The sequence below is a fragment of the Lissotriton helveticus genome, chromosome 5_1 (assembly GCF_964261635.1).
Source record: "Lissotriton helveticus chromosome 5_1, aLisHel1.1, whole genome shotgun sequence".
Taxonomy (NCBI): Eukaryota; Metazoa; Chordata; class Amphibia; order Caudata; family Salamandridae; genus Lissotriton; species Lissotriton helveticus.
The window spans coordinates 1,675,031,950-1,675,045,015 of NC_136065.1; the positions used below are offsets into that span (position 1 = coordinate 1,675,031,950).

General features: G+C 49.2%; 1 protein-coding gene across 1 annotated transcript in view; it reads right to left on the reverse strand.

Moving 5' to 3' along the window:
• The window catches only part of LOC144755713 (copine-6-like), a 452,209-nt gene that overhangs the window by 35,352 nt on the left and 403,791 nt on the right, over positions 1-13,066 (reverse strand). The window lies entirely within an intron of this gene.

Below are 13,066 nucleotides of genomic sequence, written 5' to 3' on the forward strand. Positions count from 1 at the left end.
GTGGACTTGCTGCTTACATGTGTCTCTTTTCAGGTGCAGTGGCGGGGCCTACGGCGGCGGCAGTGTCCATTTATGTGGTGGGACATTCTTTTGTTAAAAGAGCGGAAAAGGCCGAATGGGGAAAATGCAAGAACCTTAACCTGGAATTAGATGAACAGTTGTTTCAGTGCCATTGGAGAGGCAAAGGGGGTATGCGTTGGCACGAGTTGGTGCCGGTTTTAAATAACGTTGTTCGGGGAGGGGTGTGCCCGGATGTTTTAGTGGTTCATCTGGGTGAAAACGACCTGGTGCAATGTAAGGGTTTGGCCCTGGTGAAGCAAATGCGGAGGGATTTATTGGAGATTAAGAGGCAGTGGGCAGGGTGTCACATTATCTGGTCTGAGTTCATTCCGAGGAGATGCTGGAGGGGGGCAGTGAGGCCGGGGGCGATTGACAGAACCAGGAGGAAGATCAACAGGGAAATGAGGGCCTTTTGCGAGAAGGAAGGGGTGGGCAGGATGGAACACCCGGAGCTGACGTATGGAGCTATATATTTTTTCTTGGAGGATGGGGTCCATTTGTCCAGATACGGGATGGAACTTTATGTGGTACAGTTGAAGGAGGCGTTGGACAGGGCGATAGGGGTAAAACGGTATCCGAAGGTACAGAGGTCCTAGGGGGGGGTCGAAAGCGGTAAAGGCTTTCGAGTGGCGCTTTTCCCTAGTATAATGGGGGGGGTAGGATAGGAGGAAGGAGCTTTACTGGTTGGAAGGGAAGGAGTGTACAGAGGGCAGAGATTAAAACATTGAGCCAGGCGTTTGTGTAAATGATAAGGAGTTTATCAGGTTGTTGGGGAACTGTTTAGGGGTGGGGGTGGGGGGATTGACAGATATGTGCATATTTAGTTAGGCCTAGTTTTGTGCGGCAAAGGCCAAGGTTGGGGTATGTTCAGGATGCACCTGTTTCCAATAAAAGCGGCCTTTAACACACCATATACCTGTGTCCGGTCGGTTCTTCCCCTCCCCGTCTCCCGATGGGCCCCAATGGGGCTTTGCGGGGGGTGGCCGACCGGAGGGAGGCTCGCCCCCCCGGGGATTTTGGGGCTCCGGGAGGAAGGGGAGGGGAACCTATAAGGAGGACACAGGAAGGGACTTGGGCAGTTTGGGCTTGGCGGCGGTTTTGGGCTTCTTTTGGGCTGGGAGGGTATATAAACGGCCATTTTGGGTCACTGGGCACCATTTTGATGGGACAGTGACCCAGCAGCCGGGGAGGTGAAGGTTTTTTTTGTCCCACCCGCCCTCCCTGTTTTAGGCTAGCTAGGGTTGGGGGGGGGGGACAGTGCAAGGGTTTTTGTTGGTTGCAGGTGCTTTCTGTGGTAGGGTTGCCGAGTGCGTCGCTAGGAGCAGGTGCTGGGGTGGTTTGCTGTGGGTTGGCGCTTTTCCCTAGTATAATGGGGGGGGGTAGGATAGGAGGAAGGAGCTTTACTGGTTGGAAGGGAAGGAGTGTACAGAGGGCGGAGATTAAAACATTGAGCCAGGCGTTTGTGTAAATGATAAGGAGTTTATCAGGTTGTTGGGGAACTGTTTAGGGGTGGGGGTGGGGGGATTGACAGATATGTGCATATTTAGTTAGGCCTAGTTTTGTGCGGCAAAGGCCAAGGTTGGGGTATGTTCAGGATGCACCTTTTTCCAATAAATGCGGCCTTTAACACACCATATACCTGTGTCCGGTCGGTTCTTCCCCTCCCCGTCTCCCGATGGGCCCCAATGCTGGGTTGGAGACAGCAGTCACAGGCTCCCTGGGAGCGCAAATCAAGGACGCACGGGCCAATCCTGATGCAGCTCTCATGGAGGAGTGCAGCGTCAGGATTGGCCACAGGTGAGGCTGGTATCCTGTGCTGCAGTGAGGAAGAAACAGAACAGCGGCGTTTCGGCATGTGAGATGCGGCAGGTACGTTCTTTTTTTTATTTAATTGTCTTCTTCGTCTGTCGAACTCCCTCCCCCTCACCCCGCCACTCCCACTGCACACCAGCCGCTACTGCTCACCTGCCAAGCAGCACAGGCTGCCTGGTTGTGAAAGACCAATTTGTGGACTTACTAAGAACTTTCAGTAGACTGAAAGCCTGGCCATTGCTTACAATTAGTTGGTGTTATTGTCACTATCATTTCCTTGCTTCATATTCAATGGCTTTCCTTGTCCATTTATGTTTATCCCTCCAGTGTAGCCTAGCGTCTTTACCATCCTCTTGATTGTCTGACTTGTGCCCGTCCACTGTTTGCTTTTAGGGAACTACTTTTTCGTTGTGGTTAAGAACTCCATGAGAGTGCATGTGTTTCCCTCGTGTGCTTTATTTCCCCTCTGTTCTCTTTCTCGCCTGGGTGTTAGCTTCTCTCTGCCCCCTCATGCCACGTGTTGCATTCTCCCCTCGCTCTGCCCTTCATGGGCTTCTCCTGCCCTCTGTGCTGCTTCCTTCCTCCTTGCTGCTTTTCCCCTTGCAGCCTGCCTTGAATTTTCCTTTAACCCAATTTACCCCCCAGTCCACCCAGTCTAATATTTTATTTATTTATTTTGTGTAGTATAAGGCAGCAAATAACTGCCGAACCCTCTGTTTTAAAAAAAAAAAAGGTTTTGAGCTACTTCATATTTTTTTTACCGATCCATCTCTGATCCGTAAATAACACAAGATGTCACCCACTTAATTTTTTAGGCTGGCACATGCCTTATGATGTGTGCTTGCATGATGCTGCATGGGTACACCAGCATGATGTAGCATGCGCACGACTACACAATGACAAGGCTACTGGCAGCAGCGTCATTGCAACTTTTTAGGTCGAGCCTAGCTATTGTGTAAGCAATCGCTATGGGAGAGATATAGAGGGGCACCAGAAAATCCTACCAAGAGGGCTTTGGAATGCAGATTATGGCCAGTGCATGTGCGCCGGGCGCACTCGCCATTTGCTCCCCCGCCCCCCCGCCCCCCCATCAGACTTGAAAGGAAGCCACTCGCACACCACCATTTGTCTGAGCCTCGGCATTAGGCTTCAAAGGAAGCCACTCCCCCGCCCCCCATCAGTCTTCAAAGGAATGCGCTCCCGAACTTGCTGGCCTCGCTCTCGTGAGCCTTTATTTATTTGTTTTCATAGTCTGTTCTTCATCCAGCTCTCTCTATCCTTACCTCTCATTTTTATCTTGCTTTCTGTTGTTCCAGTACAGTTTTTGCATTATCGTGTTTACTTAAAGAGGTTCGATCTATCGTGCTAGTGACCAGTGACTGTTGTAGTCTTTTCCAAGATGGTGTTCTCGTTTCTCCCGTAGTCCTCTTTTCATTCCGCTGATGTGGCGTACATTTCGGCCGGTCACCATATGTGTGTTTCACAGCGTTTCTCTCTGAACGTTGCGTGCAACCGTCGTTTACATTTGGAGAAGCTTAGGTTACGCTTTGGAGTCGGTAAGCATTTTGCCAATATGGCGCCGCTCCCCCACCACGCAATGCCGAGAGCTTGTTGTCTTTCCTTCTCCTTTCACTGCATGCACACAACTCCCGGTCGCGGCCAATGCTTGCACTTTTTCCCCTTCCAAATGCTCCTTTGGTCAGAACCCCTCCGAACTCCCCTTATGACGGCCAGACTCGCGGCACAACACTTACCCCTAAACTTTTACGCCCCACCACTTTCAAAAGCAGGCCATTTTCACTCTTGGGGTGCACTTAAACTATTTGTTCACCAGTCCAAAACAAAGCGAGTCTCTTCTCTTTCGAAATGTTTACATGGTTCAGTAGTCAGGTTAGGTGCATATGTTTGTCACATCACAAGACCACTCTTTTATTTACAATAAAGATGTATTTACTTTCCCTATTGCCACCTTCATTAAACATATTTATAGGCATTCAACTAAGTTATAGGCATTCAGCTAAGCAATGTGCATTTGTACATGACAATCACTAGTATTCGCGACTTCCGATGAAAAGGCGCCATGTTTCATGTGGGGAGGCGAGCCCGTGGGCACAGAGCGGAAGCTACATGTTGGTTGTTTTCAAGCTCAATCTGTGACATTCTCCCAGCTCATGAGCCACTAAGATGACATTTATTGTAAAAGACATGAGCGCTGCCCTTTAAATAGCAAAGTTAAATGGAGCAACTGGAGCTCACGTCAGCTGTGGGACAACAGTTAAACACAGTTGTTGCCCCAATATAAATACTAGCACGCAGACCGTGACACTCGGGGAACCTCTATTTTCGCTTAAAGCGCAGTTTGTTTTACTTTTAAAATGCAACAAATGTTTCCGTTTGAGAATTACAAACGAACTCACAAAAAATAATCTACTGTCCCTCTCAGGCGTTAACGAAATTATTAATGTGTTTCGGTGTTCTCAACATTTCATCTATACACTTGGGGCAGCACTTTACCAGCATGAGTTCTCATAACAGAGAGGGTCGCCCATTCTTTTAATCTGATGATATGTTTATGCCCTTGGTTTCGATCTGCACTCATCAACGGATGGTTTATGCAGGAGGTCTTCATCTGCCTTCTTGTTTCTCTTTCGTTCTCATGTTCTCCTCCCCCTTCAATGGTTCCACCACCTTCCCCGAGTTGTCTTTTGTTTCCGCCTCCGTTTTCTCTTCTCTCCGTCATACTCACTCTCCTGCCTCCTCTCCCCGCCTCACCTTCTGCCCACTTCTCCCCCTGATCTCTCTGCGTATGGCTTTGCCTTTCCTCTCTCCCTCTCCTGTCCCTCCTGGAGGGGAGACCTACCTAGTGCCGGCTGACCTTCTTCACCAAAATGTGTGACCGTCGTCAAATCGCTTGTTTTAAATGCCACATTTGTAATATAGTTCTCATCAGCGTTAATCATTACCTATTCTGCAAGGAAACATTTACAGAGACTGTGCACATGGCGACATAAACAAGAAACACATTAGCTATTAGCTTTTCTAATTTGTTCATTGCTTATTTTGGAACATATTTCACATCATTGAACATAAGACCTTAGCTTTACAAACATCAGTCTACCGAAATGGTTGCAAATCCCCAGGTTCGAAATGCTGGCTGCTGGGAGTTTCCTTGGAAGGCCACTTATTTCTTCTTTCCATCTGGTTCACATCAAGGGATCATCTCGTTTTAAATAGGTGTTTCTAGTTACTTTAGGGAGGATGGATGTGGCTGGTTACACAACATTCCCCAGTTACACACTTTTCGCTAGATTCAGTTTTCACAGTGGTGGCATCATCCTTGTACTATCGGTCTGAGTGGCACATTGCATCTGGGCACAGAGGTCCCATGCTGCTTGCACGTTATTCGATCGAGCTGAATTATCTTGGGTGAGGTGCCACTGACTTGTTGCACTGAGAGCACAGGCCCATGTTCTTGACTATTTGAAAGTCATGGGTCTTAACCTAATCCTATCGAAGGTGGGAGGGTGCACTAGTGCCTTCTTGTGACAGTTCACAGCTATTTTTGCTGGTTAAACAAAGTTTACTGTACTCTCATAGCCACACACAACCCCACACACAACCCCACACACACACAACCCCACAAACACCCCCCCACCCCCCCACACACACAACCCTACACACACACAACTCCACACACACAACTCCACACACACACAACCCCACACACACACAACCCCGCACACACACAACCCCGCACACACACAACGCCGCACACACACAACCCTCCCACACACAACCCCACACACACACACAACCCCACACACACAACTCCACACACACAACCTTCCACACACACAACCCCCCACACACACAACCCCACACTCACACACACACACAACCCCACACACACACACAACCATCTATCTATCTATCTATCTATCTATTTATCTATCTATCTATCTATCGCCCTCACTCTATCTATCTGTCTATCTATCGCCCTCACTCTATCTATCTATCACCCTCACTCTATCTATGTTTATCTATCGTCCTCATCTATCTATCGCCCTCACTCTATCTATCTGTCTATCAATCGCCCTCACTCTATCTATCTATCGCCCACACTCTATCTATCTGTCGCCCTCACTCTATCTATCTATCACCCTCACTCTATCTATCTATCGCCCTCACTCTATCTATCTATCGCCCTCACTCTATCTATCTATCGCCCTCAATCTATCTATCTATCGCCCTCACTCTATCTATCTATCACCCTCACTCTATCTATCGCCCTCACTCTCTCTCTCTATCGCCCTCACTCTATGTTATGTTATGTTAAATTTTATTTATTCAGCGCACGTACGCCCATGGGCTTCATGGCGCTATAGAAGTTTTTTTGGGAACACAGCATAACGCTAAAGGCACATTTCGCAAGGGTACATTTCACACTTATTTACAGATAGGCCTGTCTAAACAGCCATGTTTTAAAGCCACCCCGAGACGCACCCACAGACCCTTCACCTGCTGCACCTGCAAGTTCACCTGCCTCCGAACCTGCCCCGCACCCGCCAAGACAAACACCAGCAGCAACCACCTCAAGTGCATCCTGATCAACACCCGCTCCGTCCACAGACACGCCGTGGAACTCTGGAACCTCCTCGACGCTACATCACCGGACGTCGCCTTCCTCACGGAAACCTGGATGAACGCCTCCTCTGCACCCGACATCGCCATCGCCATCCCGGACGGGTACAAGATCATCAGGAGGGACCACATCAACCAGACCGGAGGTGGCATCGCCATCGTCCACAGGAACACCATCCGCATCACGACCAACGCCAACGAATCCTTCGCCGCAGCCGAACATCTCCACTTCCAGATTCACACCGACCCTAAGACGACCCTCAGAGGCACCCTCGTCTACAGACCCCCTGGACCACGCACACAATTCAGCGAAGACATCACAGACTTCATCAGCCCGCACGCCCTCCCCTCCACTGACTACATCCTCCTCGGGGACCTCAACTTCCACCTAGAGAACAACAAGGACCGCAACACCACCGCCCTGCTGGAAAACCTCGCCAACCTCGGACTCAAGCAACTGGTCAACACCCCCACCCACTACGCCGGCCACACGCTTGACCCCGTCTTCTCTTCCAGCAAGTACATCACCTTCAGCCACGCCACCGGACTCCACTGGACCGACCACAGCTGCGTCCACTTCAGCTTCAAAAGATCCACGACCCACCACCACCCGCAACAGGTACCTCACAGGAATTGGAGCAAGATCACCGCAGACCAGTTCACCACCTCCCTCAGCCAGAGCCCACCCGCCAACACAACGGACCCCAACGAAGCAGCCCGCAACTTCACAGTGGCTGACCGCCTGCGCCGACGACCTCGCGCCACTAAAGAACCCTCCCAGCAGACCCAGAAGCAAGAAGGCATCCTGGTTCACCGACGACCTCAAGGACTCCAAGAAGACCTGCCGCACCCTCGAGAAAGCCTGGCTCCTCGACCGGACCACCGACAACATGACCGCCCTCAAACACGCTACCCGTAAGCACCACCAGCTCATCCGCACCACCAAGAAGAAATCCCTGAAGGAACAACTGGACAACAACGCCCACGACAGCAAAGAGCTGTTCACTATCGTCAAGGAGTTCTCCAACCCCAGCACCGGCATCAACGACATCACTCCGTCACAAGACCTCTGCGACTCCCTCGCCTCGTTCTTCCACCGCAAGATCGCCGACATCCACAACAGCTTCGGCGCCCCACCCACGCACCCAACCGTCGAACCAATGCCCCCCACCACCACCCTTTGCACCTGGACCACGGTGACCACGGAAGACACAGCCCGCACGATGAACACCATCCACTCCGGATCACCGACCGACCCCTGCCCACACCACGTCTTCAACAAGGCCGACTCCACCATCGCACCCCAACTCCGGAACATCATCAACGCCTCCTTCAACACCGCCACCTTTCCGGAGAGCTGGAAGCACGCCAAGATCAGCGCCCTCCTGAAGAAACCTACAGCGGACCCCACCGATCTCAAAAACTTCCGCCCCATCTCGCTCCTCCCTTTTCCTGCTAAAGTCATCGAGAAGATCGTCAACAGACAGCTGACCGCCTTCCTCGAGATGAACTGATCCCTCGACCCCTCGCAGTCTGGCTTCAGAGCCAACCACAGCACCGAGACCCGCCCTCATCGCAGCCACCGACGACATCCGGACCCTGCTCGACAAGGGGGAAACAGTGGCCCTCATCCTCCTGGACCTCTCCGCTGCGTTCGACACGGTCTGCCACCGCACCCTAGTCCAGCGCCTCAGCAACATCGGTATCCAAGAGAAGGCACTGGAGTGGATCATCTCGTTCCTCGCCGGAAGAACACAAAGAGTCCGCCTCCCCCCGCTTCGCTCCGAGGCCATCGAAGTCATCTGCGGCGTCCCACAAGGATCTTCACTCAGCCCCACCCTCTTCAACATCTACATGAAACCTCTCGCAGCCATCGCACGCCAGCACAACCTCAACATCATCTCTTACGCCGACGACACCCAGCTGATCCTCTCCCTCACCAGAGACCCCGACACCGGCAGAACCTGCCTACACGAAGGGATGAAAGACGTCGCCGAGTGGATGAAGGACAGCCGCTTGAAACTGAACTCGGACAAGACGGAAGTCCTCATCCTGGGATCTTCGCCCTCCGCCTGGGTCGACTCCTGGTGGCCCCCAGCCCTGGGCACCGCACCCAAGCCAACCGACCACGCACGCAACCTGGGCTTCATCCTGGACCCCTCCCTCTCGATGACCAGACAAGTCAACGCAGTCTCCTCATCGTGCTTCAACACCCTGCGTATGCTTCGCAAGATCTTCCGCTGGATCCCGACCGAGACCAGGAAGACTGTCACCCAGGCACTCGTCACCAGCCGACTGGACTACGGAAACGCCCTCTACGCCGGAACCACAGCCAAGCTACAGAAAAGACTCCAGCGCATCCAGAACGCCTCCGCCCGACTCATCCTGGATGTCCCCCGACGCAGCCACATCTCCAGCCACCTGAGGAATCTGCACTGGCTCCCTGTCGACAAGAGGATCACGTTCCGGCTCCTCACCCATGCACACAAGTCTCTCCACGACCTGGGCGCCAAGTACCTCAACGACCGCCTGACCTTCTACACGCCCACCCGCCAGCTACGGTCCACCAGCCTCGCCCTCGCAGCCGTACCACGCATCCGAAGAGCCACCGCCGGAGGAAGATCCTTCTCTTACCTGGCTGCCAAGACTTGGAACTCCCTCCCCATCCACCTTCGGCTGACCCAGGACCATCTCGCCTTCAGGAAACAACTCAAGACCTGGCTGTTCGAGCAGTAGCATACCCCTCCCCCCAAGCGCCTTGAGACCCTCCCGGGTGAGTAGTACGCTATACAAATGGCATGATTGATTGATTGATTGATTGATTGATTGGTTCTGGACATACTGTAATCTCTTTAGCTGACCTGCTGGAAGACCTAGGTACAGACTATTTGAATAGTCAAGCCGAGATAAAACTAAGGCGATAATTACTTGAATCAAAGCGGAATAGGTTAAAAGGTGGGCAATTTTCTTTATCTTTCTCAATTGAAAGAAACTGAATGAAACTACCGTCCCTATATGACTCTATCTATCTATCGCCCTCACTCTATCTATCTATCGCCCTCTATCTATCGCCCTCACACTATCTATCTATCGCACTCACACTATCTATCTATCGCCCTCACTCTATCGTACTCACTCTATCTATCTATCGCCCTCACTCTATCTATCGCACTCACTCTATCTATCTATCGCCCTCCCTCTATCTATCTATCGCCCTCACTCTATCTATCTATCGCACTCTATCTATCTATCTATCTATCTATCTATCTATCTATCTATCTATCTATCTATCTATCTATCTATCTATCTATCTATCTATCTATCTATCTATCTATCTATCGCCTTCACACTATCTAGCTATCACCCTCACTCTATCTATCGCCCTCAGTCTATCTATCGCCCTCACTCTATCTATCTATCGCACTCACACTATGTATCGCACTCACACTATCTATCGCACTCACTCTATCTATCGCCCTCACTCTATCTATCGCCCTCACTCTAGCTATCTATCGCACTCACACTATCTATCTGTCTATCTATCTATCGCCCTCACTCTATCTATCTATCGCACTCACACTATCTATCTATCGCCCTCACTCTATCGCACTCACTCTATCTATCTATCACCCTCACTCTATCTATCTATGGCCCTCCCTCTATCTATGTATCTATCTATCTATCTATCTATCTATCTATCTATCTATCTATCTATCTATCTATCTATCTATCTATCTATCTATCTATCTATCTATCTATCTATCTATCTATCTATCTATCTATCTATCTCCCCCACACTATCTATCTATCTATCTATCTATCTATCTATCTATCTATCTATCTATCTATCTATCTATCTATCTATCTATCTATCTATTGCCCTCACTCTATCTATCACCCTCACTCTATCTATCTATCTATCACACTCACACTATCTGTCTATCTATCTATCGCCCTCACTCTATCTAAATATCGCACTCACACTATCTATCGCACTCACACTATCTATCGCACTCACTCTATCTATCTATCGCACTCACACTGTCTATCGCACTCACTCTAGCTATCTATCGCACTCACACTATCTATCGCACTCACTCTATCTATCTATTGCCCTCACTATCTATCTGTCTATCTATCGCCCTCCCTCCCTCTATCTATCGCCGTCCCTCCCTCTATCGCCCTCCCTTCCTCTATCTATCGCCCTCCCTGTATCTATCGCCTTCCCTCTATCTATCGCCTTCCCTCTATCTATCGCCCTCCACCTATCTATCTGTCACCCTCACTCTATCTATCTATCGCATCACCACAGCATCACTCAGCACCACCACAACATCACTCAGGGGCACCACAACATCACTATGAGCTACCACAGCATCACTGATCGCCACAGCATCACTCGTCGCCACCACAACATCGCTCAGCGCCACCACAGCATCAATCTGTGCAACCATTCAACAACAACTGGTTCAAATATGTTCTCTTAATGTTTCAAGCTTTATTACAAATGTGACAAAAAGATGTTAATATTTCACTTCTGTTCTTGGATTTTTGTTACAATAAAATACACTGAACATAATCTTCACAAAAGTTATTTACAAAAGTTTAAGCTGTTGCCATTATAAATTACAATAACTTTTATTTAAGTATTAATTATTGGAAAAAATTTAAAGCCATTGTTATTTGTAATATTAATACATCTAAGTCACGTAAATACAACACATATTGCACTACAAATGCTATAGGTGTCACATTTGCGAAAGTTATAACTATTGGCATTGTAAATGACAAAGCTATTAATTTCGCTATTTTAAAAAACCAACACACAAATAACAAATTTGTCATTTACAATACCAATAGCTCAAACTTTCCTAATGCGAGACCTATTGCATTGCAAATGCTTGTTTCCCTTTTGGCCATGCTGCCCAGCATCAGCAAGACATGCTTTTTGCTGATGCCTACTCAGGAAAAATCAGTATCGGAAGGCCCGTCATAAGTAGGGTGGTTTTTGAATGCCAGCAGTCCAGTGAGAAAAAATATTATTCTAAATCCATGACTTTATCTTTCACATCGTCTTAATCTCCTAATTGTGAATGAAATGTGGTTTAACCTTTAAGCTATTTTAGCGTCAAGGGAAGGGAACTCCTTGTAGTTATCATGTTTTCTGGCACAAAAGGGCTGCCGGTATATAGCTCAGACTGGTTAGTATTCGTCGTGACAACATTTAACACTCACCCACCACCCATTTTCCTTTTCCCATTGTGCAAGTTCTGTTGTCAGACTCAACAATAATGGTTGTAAGAATGTGTAAATTATAAAATAATGAACTGCTACTATCACTGAATGTGTCGCATTATGCTGCATAATTTAATAAACCCTGCCACATAATTGTGCCCTCCACTCCCGGATAATTCCAGTGGCCGTGGTTTAGGCGAAGATTAGGCATTGGTGCAGATTACTATCAACTACCCTAAATGTTAACTAGTCTTAGGTCAGTTTAATAGTTTTTAGATCTAACAAGCTTTCAGTGTCAAAGTTTAGCATTACAGTAGCAAATTTCCTCTTTGCATGTACTGGGTATAGTATCTCAGTTGGTGCAGCCCCACCTTGCACTACCTACTCAAATGGTGTAGTGAACCAGCAGTGTGGGCCGCTTTGATCAACGAATGCACAGACCTGGGCTTCAGCGCTGGTGACGGGGGACTGTAGATGGGAATTTCATGTCTACCTGAACTACTGGCATAGAACAGACTGGTCGTCTGGCTCTTCAACAGTTGAGTCTTCTAGACAGATTTGAGTGGCCGTTTTATTGGCAGAAGTGGCCTCTGGGCATGATGCATGTGGGAGCTTGTATTCACCAATTCCTGCCTTTAGGCCATTGCAGGAGGGCATTTCCTTGCATGGTTATGGTCTGCTGTCCGGTACAATGGCATTTAAAAGATTGGCATCTCTGGTGGCAGGAGCAGCAGCATGAGGCATTCTGGGTCAGTGGTGGAAACACCAGACTGCACAATGGTGGTGTGGTGCACATCTTCTTATTCAACTCATGGCAGGAACTGCACAAGGAAACTGAGATGCCCCTCACACGTTTGGTCAGCACTAGCTATGCTCCCTGTCGGTAGTCAGCTACCTCTGGGTGTTGAACATGTTGCGAACACTCTAGGCTTCTCCTCTTGGGCAGTTTCTCATCCAGCAGGACCGAGCACTCTCCTTCCTTCCCTGAGCAGACAGGCTTCTAATCACTTAGACAGACCCTCAGCTTCATTAGAAAGTAGCAGACTTCAGGTAATGTCCCCCACCTGCGGGAGACTGGGTGTCATTCAGAACCTATCCTTGGGCACCCAGCAATCCTTCCAGTACACTGCAGAGCACTCCCTTCCTTGGTCAAGAAGAGAGGTGACATGGATCCACTGACAGAGGGTTCAGAACCGGTTTGGGATGGTTCTATTTCACATGTAAGTATCTGGCTGTTCCTCAGACCCAGCCTTTGTGTAAGATAAAGAGGTATAGGCTCTCTTAGAGAGTAGCAAGTGTTCTAGGTTCAAGCAGAAGT